Consider the following 20,100-nt stretch of genomic DNA (forward strand, 5'->3'; position numbering starts at 1 on the left):
CTCAGGCCAGGTTTCAGCCTTGGTGTCATTTGCCTCTCACTTTCTACAGTGGAGGAACCGGTGAGACCATGCACTAGATAGACAGTTTATGGAGACAAACTGGTTTATCAGACATCTAGCCTCACTGATGGGTATTTGTTTGGAAAAGGGTTAGCTCTAAATGATGGAGGATGTTGACTTGTCCAGTTTCTTTGAACTTACTTAGGGTTAACACAGTTGGGATATCTGCAGGCCCTGCGAGTTCCTCCCCAGTGGATACTCCGTGCTGCCTTTCCTGCAAAGAAAATCAGGCACCTGACACAGATTTATAGCTCAAAGATAAAGAAGCTTCTCATGCTTAGAGGTATTTGCCAAGCAGAGAAGATTTCAGATAGGATGCTTGGCTTCTGCTTTCCACCACTGAATTACTATACAACCTTGGTCTGGTCATTTCCTCTCCCTTGTCTTCTCCTTGGTCTGTGAAGCACAGGCTATGACGCTGACAGGGAATAGCTGAGATCTCCAGCACGATGGCCCTGCAGAAAGCATGGTAGCAGTGATGATGTTTTCTTCACAGGATCTTTCTGGGTTCTTACGTTACTAAATCCTTTGCCCTTTCAGTTTCTTGGGAAAGTGTCTGGTTTTCAGCTCCGTGTCTCTCCAGTCTGTCATTTTACAAAAATATACAAATATCCTTTTTTGGGTGATGGATTGGGGCTGCACTTTGGCTTGAATCACACAGCTCAGATGGGAAGAGGGGCTTTGAAGTAGTGAAAATTTAACATTCCCGTATCGCCAGCAGAATGGTGCATGGGAGAGAAACACACGCTGGGAAACAGAGACCCTGGCTCATTTACTGGTCCAGCATCACCCTATATAATGTTACACACTTAGTTAATTCAACTAAAGGGCATCGTTATCCACAGCTTCCCCTGCAGTAGGAGGGAGCAGGTGGGCTCTCAGGTGGAGCTACACATCCTCTGGAGGACACGCTACTGGCCTTGGAGGGAGCCCAGGTGACTGCCCCTAATGTAGACACGTTGCTTAAATGCTGTAATGAAAGGATTCATTGCCACTGTGGCTCCATGCAAGCCCCGTCCGTGCTGCTAGAGCAATATAATGCGGATTTAAGGCATGTACAGCAAAAAAAAACCTCTTCTGCGTTCATTTCTTAACATTTCTTAACGCTACCGCAGGGATTTGTGCCACAGAGCTCCGTTTCAGAGACACCAGGGCAGCAAGAGCATCGCCGGCAGGACCTAGGACACGGGGCACTGAGCACTGGGTGAGACCGAGCTGCGGTTTGTCTCCAGCAACGAGCGCTGGGGCTGTCTCGCTGCGTCCCGGGGCCTTTCCCCCGGCGTGGGAGAGCGCTCCAGTTGGAAAAACGTTAGCAAGGATTCTGATGATTTTATGCTGATTTACTAGCTGAGGCTGTAAATCAGCACTTGTCAGAGGCTTGAGTTACACGTCTCTGCCGGAGATTGATGGAGCCAGCTGCCAGGACGAATTACCGAGCAGCAAACTTGAGTCCGAAATCACTGTTCTAGGCCTTGGAGCAAGCGAAAAACGTGGAGGTGATTGATACAGGAGGAAAAGGCTTTATGTCCTTTCCAACCCGAGTCCTGCATCCTGCCCACCACGACTCGCAAGGTCTCCTGTTTTAAGCCCTGTTTTCAATCTTGCGTTTGAAAGGGACACAGCCGATTTATGAAAAGAGGCTTTGAAGTCCCACCATGAGCATTACGCTTACGGGGGACACGCTCACCTCGCGAAGGCTGTGGGAGTTTGCCCGTGTCTTCTCCGGAGCGAGGCTTTACCCCCCCTGCATAACGCCCGTGGGGAGCCAGCTCAGCGGCACCCCGACGGGCAGGGGTTACTCGGCAGTTCAATAAAACCACGCTCAGGTGACTAGAAAAAGCCGCAGCTATGGCCACGTAGGAGTAAACAGCGAGTTAATAAATAAGGTGCCAGCAGATGGTGCTCAATAATTTGCAGCATCGTTCCTGGGTTTTATAAACGCAATAAAAAGCAGCCCGTCCCCAGCAAAAGGCTTCTCCTGCCCGGCGCCTTTCAGCCCTTCCAGCCAGAGCGAGGGCAACGCGCGGAGAGGCCAGGCAAGGACGGCGTGCGCGGCCACAGCCTCCTTCTTGCGGTGGCATCCACAGGACATAGCGAGGATCGGCACTTCGCTGGGCTGGTCCATCATAAAGGGATTAGAAGTTGTTCTCGTCCTCAAGAGCAACTTTCTGAGCAGAAATCTCAATTGCTGTGTTGTGATGGCTTCTTCATGATGCTCGGGAAGAGAATTAAATAGCGTTGGTTGCCCCAGAAGTGCTGTTGTAAATACAACAAGCATGGGCAGAGTCTACTGTGCCGGGCTTACGTTATTTCAAGCACATCACAGCATTAATAAGAAAAGCACCATTTTATTGTGGTGGGATACCAGCGCCGCAGACTCTGCTTCTGCAGCTTGTTTGCATCCTCGGGGTTTTGTTTGTTCAGAAAACATAGTGGGGGAAAAATAACATGAAAAAAGACAGTGCGGTTTGATTTCAAAGGCGTATCTCGCTGCCCCAGGAAGAAAAAATGTCTAATCATATCATTTGCTTTATCTCACTTGGATATTCCACTTCCATTGCTAAACCGCTGTAGCAATTGCTTTGGTTTTTCTCATGCACGAATGGAAAAGTATTAAACACAGTGGCTTTTCGGACAAAATGGTCTCAGAGGCTGGAAGTGGGTTTCTTCTCTTCTATGTGCATTTTCACTGCAGTAACCCACACTTTGCCAGAATTCGTCTTATCCCAGAGGGAAGGTTTTACTTTGCTGCAGCGCTGGAGTGTCTTTTTGCTCCCAGAGAGGATGCTGACGGTGGAACAGACTTTGCTCGGGCTGAGAAAATGGGGGCGTTTTGGCATTTTTTGCAGTCATCCTGTGAACTCCGGCACATTCTCTGCTGTGCTGACCGTTTGCATCTCTCAGCTGCCCCGAGCGGTTTGTAGATTTGGGTACTTTCCTGGCTCTTGGCTCTGCTTGGGACAGCAGCGCTGCTTCCCCCGCCCCGCTCCGCTCGCCTGCTCCCTCCTTGCCTTGAGCCCCGTGACTTGCAGCCCCGTGACTCCTGCAACCCCGCTGCTTGCCCACGTGTGCCAAGATTGCCCCAAAATCATGTGGTAGCCGCCCATGACATTCGATTTCTTCACTGCTCTGGCCTCGAGCTGGGGTTTCACAACCCTCGGAGGTTGCAGGAAGGGACCAGCAATAGCAAATTCTTGGGTTTTAGGCCTTCCACTAGCCTCTTACAGATACCATGGAGAAAAGGCTTTTCCCCTCTGGGAGGTGATTGCCACCTCTGGCTGGGAGGTGGTTTGGTCTAGGGACAGGATGGTGGGAGCTCTGGCTGAGATCCTCGCATGTACTATGGGGGCTCGGGGTGATACGTAGCAACTTGCAACAAGCAATCGAATGGTTTGTTTTTCATGACTTTGAAGGAAGACAGCAGCATCCAGACTGAAAAATATCACAAGTTCACATGCTTGGTTCAGATCCCCCACCTGCAAGGCCTGCCCTGGGCTTAAATCTCTGCACAGACCCTGGTCGCATGCCCTGTAACCCATCTCGGGTGTCCCTTGGAGCTGCCCTACCACCTCCAGTGGTGGCTGTCCATGGCTTTTAAGAGGACACCAACATAACCTGAACTGAAAATCAGAGATCCCTGAAGTTAGTGGGCAGACAGAGGTTTGTGCAAAGGCAAAAAGACCCTTTTCTCCTCCACATGGAAATGAGTTTGATGGCAGGGTGACTCAAAGTGGTGGAGAAGGTCTCCCAGCAGTGGGACAACGCTGTGGCAGAGCATTTGGGCTCTGCATGAGGGGCATGCGGGAAGGGGCACAGCGCCCGGGGACTGGGCATGCGAGCGCCCAGCCCTCAAAAGACGCTCCAGCCTGGCAAGGAACCACGAGATAAAAAAACTGTGCAAACAGCTCGAGGCAGGAATGCGTTTTTGGCCAGGACTGGTGCCCAGCCTGCCAGGAAAAACGACATTGTCCCCGGGGAAAAGCCGCGTTTCGTGTAATTAGCTCATGTCCCAGCGGGCGCGAGAAGCAGCCAGTTTCGGTGCAAATGAAGTGTGCAGAGCGGCAGCTGCCAAGCAGCCCCCGGCCGCGCGCGCTGCGGGGGCCGGGCGGCGTGGGGGCGCCCCCTGCTCGGCGCAGCCCCCTCGGGGCTTCCCGTCTCCCCGCGGGCTCAGCGGCGTCCCCCGCTCTCGCGGCCGGCCCGCGGCGCTCGGCGCGGCCGCGGCGAGCAGGTGCAGGGATGGAGGCAGGAAGCTCTTTATAGGGCTTAGGAAAAGCTGAGGTTTCTGGCAGATTCTTGAGACGTTAGGTTTGGCCCCGGGCTCAGCTGTATAAATTGTGGGATTACAGTCAAACATGAAACTGGAGCAATAGTCCAAAGGCAGAGCTGGCAGCTGGCTGGATGTATTTTTTTCTCTGTGCAAGAATATCCAAGCCAGGCCCTTGGAAGAGAGAAAGGTGAGGAAGAGGGAAAAGAAAAGAAGGGGAGCCCAGCGAAATGGGGGTGGAAATATCAATGCCCTCTGTCCGCGGAAAGCTCATCTACCAACTCTCCTGGATTAGAAAATAGAGCTAGGTCTTGAAATTTGCTCTGATTCAAGGTCTCAAAGCCGCCAATGTCCCTCAGCATGTTTCACCACCAGCACCAAAGTCCCACAGCGCCAAGCTCTCACTGATGGCACACAGGTCCCCTGGTCTCCCGGACCTACTTGCAGGTGCAAAAGCTTGTGGCACCTCAAGCAGGAAGGTGGGGGTGAGAAGAGAGGGGAGACCTGGACGAGGAGATTGCAAAATGGGAAGCATCCACCAAGCGGGGCAGCCAGGAGGGGCCTCATGGTGGAGGTGCTGGGAGGAACCAAAGCCTCCCTGGGGACCAGGCACCTTGTGCCACCAGCTCTGCTGTCCTGGCACCATGTCCCCCATGAGATCGGGCACTCTCTCGTGGCCCCAGCTCCACCACTGCGCAAATGGGAGATGCTTCTCTGCTGGGGCCTGATGGGCACGGGGATTATTCCTGCTTTTGTTTGAGAGGCGTTTTGCTTTTCAAGATCACGGTCTTGCACTGGGTTGACCTCCTGTGTTTTATAGCCGTTTGGTTTGGATTAGCTGACTCATTGTTTATGGCGGTGTTTCAGGGCCATTTGGTGGGGCTGAGACAAAAAAATTATCTGTGCTGGGCATGCAGGGAGATTTTGTCTGTAGAGCATGGATGCACTGTAAGATAAGCAAAAAAGCAGTATTTTACTCAGAGTCTCGGAGAAAACTTTGATTTTTCATAGAGAATTTCCTCCTGGATGCAGATAGCCCCCAAGAACATTTGGGCTAGTTTGTCCCTCACAGCATACAGGATCAGAGCAGTGGCTAATTAGCAGGGAGGAGGTCAGCTTCATGTTGAGATGTCCGTGGAGATGTCCTCCTGGCAGATTCCTCCTAGTCCCAATTCCAGCCCTGCTGGAGTTCATGGGAGGTTTTCCATCGATTTCATTGTGCTCTGGGTCCGACTCAGAGAAGACCACAGCCCTGGCTCCTCTGGGACCTGGGACTTCTAGCAAATCACATCCCCGCTCGTACCTGCGCTCGCTCACTATGTCCGGCTCTTCAGCTCCAAACTGTCACACTGCACCCTGGCACCTCGCCACCTCGCAGAGCAGAAGAACTTGGCAAAATGGCCAAAGATTCAACAAATGCTGTCACCAGCTACCCTGCAATGGAGCAGCATGAGACTCATAAATAACAGCGAGGGCGTCACCGTGTTTGCACCACCAGGGCTGGGATGTGTTTTGAGGCAGGAGGCTGCGGACAGGAAAATGGGAGGACAGGGATGCTGGTGAGACCCAAAGGGCAATGGAGGACTTCCCTGGGACACAGCGTGAACCTGTGGTCACAGCCGCTGTCCTGGGCTCACATTTCCCACCTCCTGTGTGCTGCTGTTCCACAGTCCTGCTCCCAGGTCTGCCTGGCCAACAGTCTGGGGCTGCTGGCCCAGGTCCCCTTGCAAGGACCTCGATCTTCTCATCCTCTTTTTGTGCTGACCAGAGCTGCCAGTTTTGCCCCAAATCTTGAGGATACTCCATTAAAAAGCAACACAAGCAGAGCTGTCCCTGGCTTTTCAGGCCCCGAGGTGGGTTTCAGCCCCTTGGCTGCGCACACCAGGCTCCCCCTCCTCTACGTCTACTTGTGTGCGAGCACGCAACAACAACAGCTAGTGTTCTCCGTGCATGAATACTGACATTTACTGCGTGCCAGTGCTCGGCGCCGGGGCTGCCACAGCCCGGACAGCTAGCGAAGGCTCACACTGGCGTTTCCATGATCAAACCCACTTTGCAGAGACAAGGTGTAGCTCGCTGAGATACGCTTTCCCCCAGCTGAGATTTGATTTCGCGGCGGGGGGTAGGGGGAGCGGACTTCAGCAGTGCTTTCTCCTTCTGGTCCTGCCTGTGGTTTGACTCCAAAAAGCTGGCGATAAAAATGGCATCCATGTGTATCGCTTGCCCCAGATGAAAACTCGCTGCGTTTACAAGTGGAGAGGTTATTTGCTAACCTCCCACGCGGGCAGGTTCAGCCCGAGAGCTGGCAGCAGAGCTGGGCTCTTGCGTCCTTTTTCACCACCAGCAATAGCAATTCTGCAAGAGACTTTTAAGAGCTGGGTGTGAGCTATAAACGTCAAGCTTGAATACCAGCCCAGGTTTCAAAGCTCTTCTACCTCCGGGGCTGGTTCGCTCCAGGGTTTGGGTTCAGCTCATGGCAGAAACAAGGGCAAAGTGACAAAATTCGGATCAGATTTGTGTTTTTTTGGGGGGGGAAATGCAACGTGTACTCCGTAGGCTTGGCTACTGGATTAGGTCTTGCGAGGCTTTGCTAGTCCACCCGCTGCCCTGATGCAAACGCGGAGCACGGCTGGCAGGTCCCCGCTCTGCAGGCAGGGTCTGTCCAAGGACGCTGCCGTTGGCCCGTGGTGGGATTTGCTTTGCGTCCCCTGCGCTGGTACCAGAGAAGCAGACGCTCCGGGGTGACCCCAGGGTTGCAGGATCCAGCGGGCCAAAGCGTCCGTCTCGGCCGTCCTGCCCCCGAACCGCCTTTGGGGAGGGTGTCGATGAGAAGAAAACGCTTTGATTCGGCGAAGGCGCGTTCCCCCGCCCGCGCCCGCCGATAACCCCAGCCTCGCGCTGGCGCGGGCCCCCGGCAGGGAGGGAAGTCGCACCTCGTATTTCTAACATGAAAGCCCGGAGCAGGAGCCGCCCGGCCAACACGTGCGGGCTGCCCGTCCGGCTTGGGCGGCCGCGGCCCCGGGCAAACGGCCCAGGCTCCGGGGGCCCGGCTCCTCTCGGGCTCTCCGTCGTCCAGCGCCGCCCCCGGGGTCCCGGAGAGACTTTGCTCTTCCCAGCTGCCTGCGCTCTGAGCAGCGCGGCCTTCGCGTTGGCCTCGTGGGGGTTTTGGCAGGGTGGTTTTTCTTAAAAATCTTTAATACCATGTTATTTTTATATAAGCCTCTTTCCAGGATGGGACCTATAAAATGTTCGAGCGATAACAAAGCGAACAGACCTTCTGTCCCCTCTCCCTGGCCCTTCCTCCCCGAGTAAATATTTTTAGCTCTCGTAAACACAAGCTATTAAGCACTTGAGAGTGAAAACCGGCGCTGTGCATCAAGGGGGAGGCAGCCCGTGCCGCTCGCTCGCCACGGCACGATCCGGCTGGACGGGCGGACGGAGCTGCGGGCCGGCCTGGTTAAAAACCTCGGCTGAGCGGAGGCCCCGGGCCTCGCTGGCTCAGCAACCAGCAGCTGGAAATGGAGGGCCCCGTCGAAGCAGGATTTCAACCTGAGCAGTGTCCAAAACCGACATCTGCATGCCAGGGACTGAAAGTATCAAAATCTGGGTTTGAGACCCGTAAAGGGCCATGGGGTGGAAGAGGACCTGGGAACGGCTGAGATCTCCTGTGCTTCAGCCCACCGTGGCTCCTTGATGGAGGTGTTTCCATGCCGGAGGAAGCCCCGAGCCTCCGGGACCTCCGGGACCTCCCGGGCCTGCAGGACTGCAGTCTCGGCGCCCGCGTGAGCCCAGGCTCAAGTGCGAGCAGAGCAGAGCATCAAAAACAAGGCAAAGGAATTGCTCCTGCAACTTGAACCGAGGTCTAAGCAGGCTCGGCAAAACGCTGGCTGCTTCGGTGCCCAGCCCGCCCGGGACTCGAGAGCCAAGCCGAGCGGTGACTTTGGCTTCGGCGCAGGCAACGCCACGCTGCCCGGGGTGCTTTACCGGGTGCCTTGCCTGCTCAGACAGTTATCTTGAACAAAGTAACGTTTCTCCACTGTGTAAGCCCTGCTTTGATCACACAACATAACTGGAGTCTTCAACGAATTTTTCCCAAATTCGTGGAAAAGTTCATCCTTCTTTTTTCACTTCTTTTTCTTTCCTAGTCAAAATATTGACATTCGGGGAAGCCTGAGCAGCTGCAGCATTTCTCTGTTCTTTGTTGGAGGCTAGGGCAATGTTTTTATACAAATTACACAACGGACCACAAAGAAGATAAATAACTTGCCCACAAAGATTATCCAGACAACTGAGTAGTGAAGCAAGAAATGCAGTCCGGGGGATGTGAGGTCTCAGGGCTGAACCCAGCTTGCTAGCGATTAGTGGGAGGGGTGGCATGTAACCCGACGAAGCCTTGGTGCCTCCCTCCTGTATCCGGGCTGACCAGTGCAAGACATCACCAGCCAAGAGACATCCAGCAGTGGCTGGAGAAAGCTGCCAGCACCAGGGAAGGAAGTTGGGAAAGGCTTTGATGAGTGCAGATACAGCATTCGTTTGAATGCAACAGCCCTTGGAAGAACTAAGGGACTAAGGGCCCGGGCAGAAAGCAGCTTTCTCCGTCTGGCCGAGGCAGCGGGTCTCAGGGCTTGCTGAGCATCCTCCTGTCCCTTGCAGGAGTCACCCGAGGGAGATCTAGAGCTGCAGGCCTGGTCTGCGCAGGAGACCGGAGCTGGGCACGCATCCAAAGTTCAGGGCAAGGCATGACTCCGGCTGAATTTCCCAAGCTACCCAAGCCCCCTGGTTCGTGAGCTTTGCGGAGTCTCCTGGGATCAGATTCCCATGTTGGATTCCCAGCTCTGGAAGCTAGAAAGCTTCCCAAAGGGGCCAAAATACCATCTGCCGAACAGCCTTGTTCTCAGGCTGTTTGGGATATTTTTATTTCTTAACAAAGCAAAAAACACAGAGGAATTTATCCCTACTTTGAGGGTCCTATTCTCCTTCCTCCTGGGGAGCTCCCGTCCCTCTGCCTTTCCTCCTGCAGTGCTAAAATCAGAGGCCGCCTCCTCTAACTGCCCTGGCTGGGTTAATTAAGGGATCTTAATGCAAGATCCCTTGCATTAAGACATCCAAGGGACAAGCACTGGTTGAGGCATCCACGTCGTCTGTAGGGATGTGCATCCCTTTGCCAGGCGCCTTCCGGCAGCTCAGCAGGGTTTGCAGGTCCGGACCCTCAAAGAGCCGTGCACATGCTGCCTGCGAGCCGGAGCCCACGTAGGGAAGGAGCTGCCATCCTGAAATAATGTTATCTTAGCAAATTGTTTTGTTATGGTTGCCGGATTCCTCGAGGAGCATTGCTTAATCTAGAAAAGCAACAGTTCGCAAAGCGGCGGAAAGCTCTTCATTATCAGCTTTGAGAAGCTCACAGATGAGAGATTAGTGGGAAAGGCCCACAAATCCACTTCCTCAGGAAAGAAAAATATGGGATCTCTCTCCAGTAACATGTGCAGCTGCTCTGGAAATACTCTGTGCACTCAGATGTGAGCTCAGCTATCGCCAGGCAGCCGCTCCTGCCCCGACCGTGCGAGCTGGCATCAGCAGGTGAACGGACTGGGGCTGTGAGCAGCCATCAGCATTCATCTAGCTAGCAAAATATAATGCACAGTATAACGGGGAATATAATTCTACATTTGCATTACTGCAAAATGGAGAAAGGAGGAGCTGCCCACCTGTGACAACACGGAGTCTCTTCATCTCCTCATTCTGCTACATTCTTTGCCTTGTTTTTCACAATATTTTGATCAAACCCCAAATATTTCTATTTAGAGAGGCAGAGCACTGGCTCACAGGATACAAAAATGACATGTCATGTTGTTTCACCTCCCCTCACGCGCCGCAGGTGGCCGGGAGCCCCCGGCCTCCTCCCCGACCAGACACTGTCCCACAGTCCGCTTCGTGACTGTGATTTCCAGGGCGTGTGACTGCCCGTACAAAAGGCACTGGTCCAGCTTGTGTCTGTGCCTATCTCAGGGAGGGTGAAACAACAGGGGTGTGCAACCAGGCCAGAGAAAGTAGAGAAGATACAATATAAGGATATTACAAAAGTCGGACTGCCAGAGATTTTGAGTTGTGCATCTTGGGGTGCAGCCACCTATGCAACTTGTTCTCTTGTGTGCCATGTTATTTTTCCTAACTTTTTTGTGCTCTGGGATCTTCTTTTTCTTCTTTTTTCTTTTTAAGGCACCCACAGAAATTGCAGTCGGTCAGGGGAAAAGAGGCAGAGCAGCAGGCTGGAGGACTAAAGCAGCGAACACAAGAGGTGCTTGTGCTCCCTGCCGTTTACAGTCACTCTTGGCTAGATGCTGATCCAGCAAAGCAGGATGATTTCTTCCCCTCGCATGCTTGGCTTGTACCGAGACTCAAGAGTGCTCATTTCTATAGTGCAAAATGCCTTGCATATCTCTTGCTAGCTCTTGGCTCGCTGTCCAAACCAGAGCCCTAAAACCGCTCAGCCGGGTTTGGCATCAGGCCTGCTGCTGCCTCCTGTTAGTCCTCCGGCCGGGGCACTGAAGGCTCCCGTGCGGGAATCTGGTTGAATTTTGTCCTGGTTGCCGCCTCCGCAGCCTGGATTTGAGCAAGAGCTGTCCATTGCCTCTAGCCTCAGAGGTCATCTGGCACCACGCTACGCCACACGCAAGAGAAGAAAAGGCATACGTGTAGGCGAACCGCTTTCAAAGAGCAGCATACACAGAAATAAAAGAGCCATCCAGAAGAGACAAAAAGATGCCTGGCATAAAAGCGTGGAGGAATCGAAATAGCAGCATGTAGGAAGCTATGTCCTTTATGAGGGCTGGTAAATCACTGAATAGGCCCCCAGAGCAAGGCTGTTTTGCAAGGCAAGGTAGTTTCTCTCCATCATACAGATATGTGCACTGAGGGCATTTGCCCCCTGGCTGCACGGCCTGTGATAACGTTGCTGCAAGTCGAGCGAACGTTTTTTCCAATGGAAAAGAAGCCATGGCCACTTTAAAGAAGCTCCCCCATTTCTCCCAGCACTTCCATTGCAAAAGCAGCCAGGGCCGCCAAAGCATGGCCCCAAATCCTGCTCAGACTGCATGCTGCACACAAACAGAATTTAAAAAAAAGGGGGGGGGGGTCCAGGCTCAAAGGAGTAGTTTAATCTCAAAGCGAGCAGATGGAGACATAGCCTCCCAGGCTTGCCACCCCTCAGCTCCCTCCAGAGTGGGAACTTAAACACTTTTTGAAAAGATCTTCCTAAGTTACTTGCTTCCAAGGGGACGGATGGATGGTGGCCTCAGAGCTCCTTCACGCTCCACGGACTCTGAAAGGAGCCAAGAGCTTGTGTTAGGGTTAGGATTAGGATTAGGGTTAGGATTAGGGTTAAGGTTAGAGTTAGGGTTACGCTGGGGTTGGGGATAGGTTTAGAGTTAGGGTTAAGGTTGGGACTGGGGTTAGGGTTAGGGTTGGGGTTAGGCCCAGAGGAACCGGCAGGACGGAAGCAGCAGGGTAGGGGGAACAGAGGGGAAGAGCTGTGTCCCAGGCCCCAAAATGTCTCATCGTCACCCTCTTAAAGATTTATCCCAGAGGGGTTCAGCTTGCTGTCCCAAATGGGCAGGATTTCAGGCCTTTCCCGGACAGCTGGTGTGCTTGCGTCCCCCCCAGCCAGCAGCGCAGCCTGGCACCCGTCAGCGAAGCCCCCCAGACCCGTCTGCCTCCCCCGTCGTGTTGTTTGGTTTATCAGCGTTTTCAGCCTCTACGTTCTCCGCCGCAAGGGGAATGTTGTCGGGTTTTTATCTCCTTTCCGCTCCAGGTTTATCAGTTATTTATTTATTTGGGTTTATTGCTTTCCATGTTCGTTTTGTCGTTTGGTTTACTCGGTCCCCAAGGCTGCTGAAATGAGGCACTGAAAAAAAAAAAGTACAAATAATTATTATTTGGATGTTCTCTGGAACAAGCCGAGAAAGTGTCTCTGGGGAAAGGGTGGGATTCGCCTCTGTTTGTTTCTTCAGAGACAGTATTAAAAAGAAGAAATGTGGAAAGGCTGCTGGAATAGTTAACCCTTGCCGGAGCTGCGTCTTCAAGCCGGCGGCGGGAGCGCGTGGCAGGATGCGTGCGCCGGGGGCCCCAGAGCCCTCTCACGTTGCCTTTGCGTGTGCCGAACAAAACTCCTGAATTCCCTTCGTCCTGCGACAACTCGTTGGCTTTGCAGCAGAGCTAATTTTGTGCCTTTTTCTTTCTTTTTTCTTCTTTTTTTTTTTTTTTTTTTTTGCTAAAAGGAAACAAAGCCCCTGACTCACCCCCAGCACACGCACGCGACGTGCGCTAATCAGAGCAGATATTGCTTTTGGGGGATCCAAATAGGAACCGCCAGCGGCAGCAGCCCGCAGCTCTCCTGCCGAGACCCCCGCCGTGGAAAGCCACTTCGGCTGCACACTGCCATCTTCCAGCAGCTTTTCCTCTGCCGTCTCCCCATGGAAAGCTCCAAGTGAAAAAAAAAAGGCCAGGCTAGCAAACATCCTCCTATGCTTTTCCTTTCCCAGATGCCTGATGCGGATCACTGAGGTTCGCTGTGTCCCAGAGCCGAGGTTTCCCGAAGCGCGCTGGGGTGAACTTCGAAAGCCCCAGATCACCAATTACTTCCAAATCCCCTTTGCCTTTTGGCTTTGAAAACGTCGGCGTAAATGCCCCATCCCCAAAGCCCCCAGGAGCCCCAGATGCCCGGCTCCACTTGAAGCACCAGCCCGCCCTGCTAGCGGCAGGGGCCTTTGCTGCCGCGCGGGTGTCCCCTGCCCCTTCAGGCTGACGCATGGACTCAGGTAATGCTCGGTCTCCATGCCAGGTCCGCCCCAAAACCCTCAAATGGCCCTGGGCTTGGAGAAGCTCTCAGGGAAGCAGTTCTGCTCCTGCCCGGCTGTGCAGCAAGAGGCAGCTCGTAGCTCCGGGCCAGCAGGACTGGCAGCTGCCTTGCCGGCTGGGAAAACCTGCCTTTCCCCTGCAATCTCACCGTTACGCAGAGAAGCCCTTCTTTCTCAGCTCCTTCTCCCCCGCTCAGCAGCACCAACTTGCACCGTTTCTTCTAAGCCTTGCATTTTTTTTTTCTCTGTCACCTCATGCTCCAGAGCTGGAGATCTGCGACTAGGAGGGCGGCTCAGCTCTTGCCACAGAAAAGGTTTTCTTGCCCCAGCTTCCAAAAATGCCTGAAAACATGACCAGGATGCAACCTGGTGCTCTGAGCCCAAGAGGAAAATAAAAAGAAGCCCACATACACCATTTGTAAAGAAAGCTTGTTATTTTTAAGGCCAACCTCATCGTTTTTGGCACTTGGCTTATGGTTTTAAGTATTTTGGGCTGGCAATACAGTGGTCTGCCTAGTGAGAAGTAGCTGGCTCTGGCATGGTGTTACCCCGTCTCGCTCGGCAAGCCCTGCTGCCGGGGGATTTGGGGTCGGCATCCCGGTGCCGATCTCCGCCCCGAGCAGCAAAGCAAACCTCTCCTGCCATGCTATAGGGACAGCTAGACCTGCTACCTGCAAGGCCATCAGTAGCAAAAAAGCGAGTGAAACCAGTGAAGCAATATCCATTGAGCCCGATAAAATGAGGAATACGCAGGAGACACTTAAAAAATCCATAAAGCCTTTATAATTGTCTTGGCACTGGAAATAGGAGGGAGGAAGGATGCATGGAACGATGCAGTATTATTTATATTGGAGGTTGTCTTATATATATATATAAGGGCTTTAGACAAAAACACCTTAAGATTTTGTTCTTCACGTCTTCATCAAGATTTCAGATCCTTGCTCTTGAGGAGCTAGCAGTAGTGTTAAGAGCCAAGATGAGAATTCATCCCTTCTCTTACCTCTTCCCTTTTTCCTCCTCACAAGCACAAAAGTAAGGTCAAAGGGAAAGAGCCCAAGATTCCCTTTTCAAAAAGACACACATTTCAAGCAGTTTCAGACAACTAGAAAAAAGAAAGCTATGTTGCAAGCAACATAAAAGTGTTTTTCCATGCCTCCCCTGTCACTTTTTGACAAGCTCTCATGCAGGCGTGTTTTGCCTGCGCCCCTGGGGACCGTGTAACACAGCAGATCACAACCACGGAGGGTCTCTGGCTGCTCTGTGATGCCCTGGAGACGCGGAGAAGCCAAAAATTGGGATTCAGGTGGGATAACAGCTGCTTTACATTAGCAGCGCTAGGCAGCGGGAGTCCACGAGTGCGTCTCCCTCTCGAGGTTTCCCTTGTTTTCACTCTTTCGCCGTGTTTCCTTTTCCCTCCCTGCACTCCCCTTTTCCTGCCTTTGTGATAGAAAACACAGCCCAGGTTCTCTCTGTCTTTCAGTGCCCATTTTCCTTCATGTTTGTTTTTCTGCCTGACATAACCTCACCTCGAGGTAAGGAAATGCTGGAGCCAGGGGGCTAATGGGAAACTTGGGAAAACTGTGATCAGGTCCATCCCTTGCCATAGCCATCCTGCGTGACCCTGAGCAAGACCCAGCTCTTGTTTCCCCTTAAGTTAGCTAAGGAGGGAAGAAGATACGGCCTTTAGTTTCTCTAAACTCAGTTAACATATAGCATGGGGATTTCAGCGCTTCCCAAACTCCCCAGGATGCCACAAGATGCCCAAATGCTCTGACAGACAAGGCCATGGGGGTAGCTTAAGTAGACTCCTTTCTGTCTGCCCTTTTCTCATCATCGCGCTCCACCTTTCCCTCCATCCTTGGTCCAGATGTCCTTCCCGTACCTCTCATGCCTGTGTATATAAAGCATATGGGGCTGTCTCTGGACAACATATGTCATCAAGAACATAGAGAGGCTTAATTATCTCTGTCATGATGATGTGGTCCCTGTAGTGACTATAATTTTGTTAACATGTGTTTCTGCTATTCAGATCCTGCATGTTGCACTTTGAAAATATTGCAAATGATACATAGTTGACTAAAAGACTGAAGCAGTATATTAACAAGAAAAGGGGTCTACTTGGTGACGTGGGGAGGGATATATTTAGTACATTCCCCGAGCTCTGTACACCACAAAGGCTTTGATTCAGACTCAATGCAAACTTCAAGCATGTGCGTTAAGTTGCTTTGCTTAAAGGCTGTACTGAACTAGGAGGTGCTGAAGTGCCTGCTCGAAATTAAGAACATGCTTAAGGACGAGGAAAAAATGTGCGGCATTTAAAAATTAATAGCAATTAAGCACCAAAACATATCGCTAAGTGGTGCAGTGGCAAAGGGACGGAATGTATCGGTGGGTGAAATTTGGGATTAAACAGCTGTGCTGAAGATCAGAGCTTCGTGTCCAGCCAGTGCCGCCCAGGCTAGCGTTGACTTTTGCACCTTCTGCTACGACGCTGCTTCTGCTCAGTCTGGCGTGCAGGGCCGCTTTGCTCCGGGCGGGTTAGGGGTGCGCTGCCACCTCGATTACTTTATTATCCCTTTGTAATCCCAATGCAATTTATTCTCATCCCTCTCCTTTGCAGGAAAGAGATGCTACCGTTCCTCGCCGAAGGAGAAGCCCAGGCAATATTGCTCATGTCCAAAGGCACAACCAGAAGGGGAACATGACCTGCCTTAAACTCCCATTTACAGACAAGCACACCTGTTTCTAAACGGTGCACCCTGGACTTGATGCTCACAGCCACCTGAAAGGGTGCAAAATGCTCGGTCAAAACCCTGCAGTCTCTAAGCAGTATCTTTTTTTTTTTTTTTTTTTTTTTTTTTTTTTTTTAGTTTAGAGCAAAAAGCAGTTGTTACTGTTACTGGGGCTTCGGTGCTCCTAATAATTGCCTTTATGCATGGATTACATATATTGTTGTTACCTACAGGACTCCAAAACAGTTTTCCTTGAGGGCTTATATTTCCAGAGCTGTCAGTCCAACACCTTTCACCAGCACTAAATTCATTTACAAGGAGAAAAAAAAAAGTTTGAAAAAATAAATAATCAAGCCACATTAAATAACCATTTGGGAGACCATCAGCCTCCCAGACTCGCTTGGCTGGACTTGATATTAATTATGCTAAATCCAAAAGCAGCACCTACCCCAGGAGTCCACTGGAAAGCTCTCGCCGTTCCCCCCATGGCTGCAGCTTCCAAGGGCTTTACCTAATGGAGGGTTATAATCTTTAACAGCTGCCGGGTTCGCTCGGCTCCTTCCCTCACCTTCACCGGAGATGCTGACGCGGTCCTCGGCCCAGGAGCACGGTCCCTCTGCTTCTGCCATCGCTTCTTGGCCTTTGTAGGAGCAACAGTGTGAGCCGGAGAGCTCGAGCTGCTCTGGAGGAGCAGTGAGCCGGGGGGGGATGAGGGGCCGCTTGCCGTAAAGCTGTGGAGCCCTGCTTGCCAGATTGGAGTTGGCCGGACAGTTTTGGCACTGGTCTTATAAAAAAAAAAAAAGAGAGAGAGAGAGAGAGAGAAAAGAGCAAGGAAAAGGCAGCTTGTAGGAACGTGTCAGTTCGCTGGCTGGGGCGGATGGTGGATCCCCGAGGAGGTTTCGGCCGCGTTACTCCGCAGCGGACCCACTGCCCGTGTCGGTGGGCTCCCGAGCGCCGAGTTTCCTGCAAACGCAGGACTCAGGCTCACCCAGAGCTGCCTTGATGGGCGAGAGGCCTTTTCGCCTTGGAGAACAGGGATTTCACAGCCCAGCGGGCAGGTCCCGAGCACCGGGGCCGCTGGGGAAGCCCAGCCTGGCGCAGAGAGGCGAGCACCCGAAGGGCGCGAGGGGCCGGTGCTGAAATCGCCTCCGTCCCCCCCGGCACCCTTGGCCGGAGCCCGAGCTCGGGGCGGCCCTTCCTTCCCCGCCGGGCACGAGCTGCCTCTTCCCGGGGGTTTGCAGCCATTTCCCGCGCTAGCGGGCGACGCCGGGTGCCCCGACGCCCGCCGGCGTCGGACGAGCCCCCGGCGCCTCCGGAGCTGAGCACGGCTCTGGAGCCACCTAGTGACACGGCGCGGCGTGGTGGGGACCCCACGCGCCCCGGGGAACCAGGCAGAGCCCCGGCCGGCGGTTTTGCCTGCCCTCCGCGGCCCTGCTCCACGTCCCCCCGCTCCGTCTGACGGCGCCGACCTCGCGTGAGCGTCCGTGCTTGCTTTCGGGACGCCAGGCAGGGCCAGAGCTCTGCCTTGCCCTTCGCAGTTCGTTTCCCCCCGGGAGCCGTGTTCTGCATGACATGTGTTACCAATTAGGTCCATTTGTTCAGCCTACGTCTGGTTTTGCTTTTGTCTCCTGGCAAAAATAATAATAATAATAATAGTAATAATAATAATAATAAAAAAGCAGGATCCCAACCTCGGAGAGCTGAGCTGCAGCCACGTCTTGGGCAGAACGAGAAACCCTTGACCAAAAAGTAACACGGGGCGCGATTCCCGACCTTGCCGGGGAGGGTTTTTTCCTCCCTGACGTTACACTTCAGGTAACCTCTTTTTTTTCAAGCTTCTCGAGTTTCAGCTTAGAACAAATTAAAACAAGCAGAATTCCAGGCAGTCCCAGATGCGGGATCAGATTTTAATTTCAAAACGGCATTTAGTATGCACTGACCAAGCCATCTTCGATCCTTGGACTCAGCTAGGGATACACCAGGGATATATTTGGAGCAAAACACTCAGTGGTTTGGCTGGTAAGCACCAGAGGACCCTGATTCTCAGCAAATCCCTCTGTGTATTAAATCATTTAGAGAGTTTAGCGCTTGTTATATGTGTTACTGTAAGAGCCCAAGAGGCTGAAGGTCTCCGTGTGTCAGCCACGCACAGCAGCGGTGCCTCGAGCTGCCGCGCCGCGGAGGTTGCTTCCATTTCCGTGCCATTTGCGCTCCCGAGAGCAGCGGAACGGCTGTGCTGGGTCAGCTCGGCCGGCCGGCTGATCCGGCTTTCCCCAGGAGCGGCCAAACGCAGATGCCAAAGGAAGCAGTTAAGACCAGGGCAAACGTGCGGTGCGAAGAGAGTGGATGGGAGCCTAAAATAACCGGGGGAGCTGCAAGGCACTCGCACAGCTAAAGGCTCGGGTGCGTCTTCAGACGTCACCGTCCTCACCGAATGGGCTTGTTGGGTTTCGGTTTGTCTGTCATCCTTTGTTTTTCCACTCAAATCCCACAATATTCTCCATGTGCCAAAGCCGGAGAACAGAAAATAAAACACTAACAGACGAACGTTTCAGAAATACTCTCCGTGTCCAAAGCTGGCCCGGCAAGCCCGTGCTCGACGCCTGCCGGCGTGGGCTGCCCAGCCTGGGCCGTACCCCGGGGAGAGGGCTGCTCTCCCTCCGCTGGCGGCCGTGCCGAATGCCGCCGAGGTGCAAGTACGGCATCTGCAGTGGAAACGACTCCCGGCTTTGCCCAGACGGTGAGAACTGGAAGGGAGTTCCTGGGCTGCCCTGCTGGAAAGCAACCCAGCAACACAGACCCGGGGCCGTGCGGGGCCGAGGCGCTCGCTTGCCGCTCGCCGCTGCCAGCCTTCCTAGGCTCTCGGGAAGGAAGGTCCCCTTCTAGCGCTGCAAATGCAGCAAGCGATTCCTGCTGGGCGTCTTCCCGGAGCCGAGTGGGCTCTGGGCAACCGGCTGCCTTAGAGAGCAAGCAGCCGCTGCGCTCTCAGCCGTGCCGGGCAGAGTTTATTCAATGCAGAGCCAGCAAGGAAGCATTAGGCTGGGCCACGCAGCTGCTTCCTGGCGAAACGAAGCTGCAAGGTTGCCCCAACCTTGGCAAGGCACAATGCAGTGGGCTTTTTTTTTTTTTTTTTTTTTTTTTATATATCTATTTGAACACATTTTTCATCCAGAGAGATTAACAACCTTGCTAGAGAGGAAGGTGGGAATCCCTCCGGCCAGCGAGGAGGAAGCGGAGAACAATGTCCGGAGCCACAGAAACGGCAGCAGGCGCTGAGTATCCCTGGCGGAGCGGGCCCCCGCTGCGCTCCTGCGACCCGCTCCCGACGCCGCTGGTACGGCTGCCCGCGGCTCCCCGGGGATCCCTTCCCCGGCCGGCCGCGGCGTGGGGCGGCTTTGCTCGCCGGAGCCGGAGCCTGCACGCGCCACCAGGACGGCCGCGGCCACCGCGGAGGCTGCAGCCGCACCCAGCGCAATTTTTAGCCTCCTTCCCTACGGAAATGAGTCTTAGGCCTGTCAATCTGTCAGCCCGTCTGCTTCTCCTCCCTACCGGTAACCTTTGAATCTCTGGCCAGTTTTGACCAAACTTGGCAGCGAGGCCAAGGTTTCAGCATTACGTATTTCCCTCACCGTTAGCGGAGCTGGATGAGGAAGATGAGGATGTATTCATGGCCCCTGAAGGGAAAGGTAGCCAGCACAGCCCTTTAGCAGACATCAGAGACTCCACACCAGGGCCGGCACGTGGGCGCCAGGGCTGCGGCGGCCGTGCGAGGGCCGTTGTCACCGCCATCCCCGAGGGCATCACGGCTACTCCCAGCCCGCGGCTTTTGGGGACCTGGGTGAGCACGGGGTTCTGCTGGGAAAAGCTGCTCCGTCCCCTGCCTGGGCGCATCATCGCTCCCCGGCGTCGGTTCCCTTTTGCTGGGGTCCCACTCTTGCGCTCGGAGCATGATTTATTTTACCCGAGCTTGTGTCTCACGCTCTGGCTTTCAAGGGTGCCCGACGGACCGCGGGGCAGAAGCACGCGGGGCACGTGCTCCGCGGCGTCCCCCGACGCAGCGGGCAATCCCGCCGGGCTGCAGCGCTGGCGGGGCCGGGAGCCGCCCTCGCAGGGCTTCGCCGGCCGCACGCCGCCCGAGCGATTACGCGGGCGCGCATTTTTTGCCGGTGCTATCATAGTGATCGAAGGAGCG

General features: G+C 53.8%; 1 long non-coding RNA gene across 2 annotated transcripts in view; it reads left to right on the forward strand.

The window, feature by feature from the left end:
* The window catches only part of LOC134150491 (uncharacterized), a 110,005-nt gene extending 93,984 nt beyond the window's left edge, over window positions 1-16,021 (forward strand). For both annotated transcript variants that reach the window (XR_009960661.1, XR_009960662.1), the window contains exon 3: window positions 15,797-16,021. This is a non-coding gene — a long non-coding RNA (uncharacterized LOC134150491). The remainder of the gene's footprint in view (window positions 1-15,796) is intronic.
* The last annotated feature ends 4,079 nt before the right edge of the window (window positions 16,022-20,100 follow it).

The sequence above is a fragment of the Rhea pennata genome, chromosome 24 (genome assembly GCF_028389875.1).
Source record: "Rhea pennata isolate bPtePen1 chromosome 24, bPtePen1.pri, whole genome shotgun sequence".
Classification (NCBI taxonomy): Eukaryota; Metazoa; Chordata; class Aves; order Rheiformes; family Rheidae; genus Rhea; species Rhea pennata.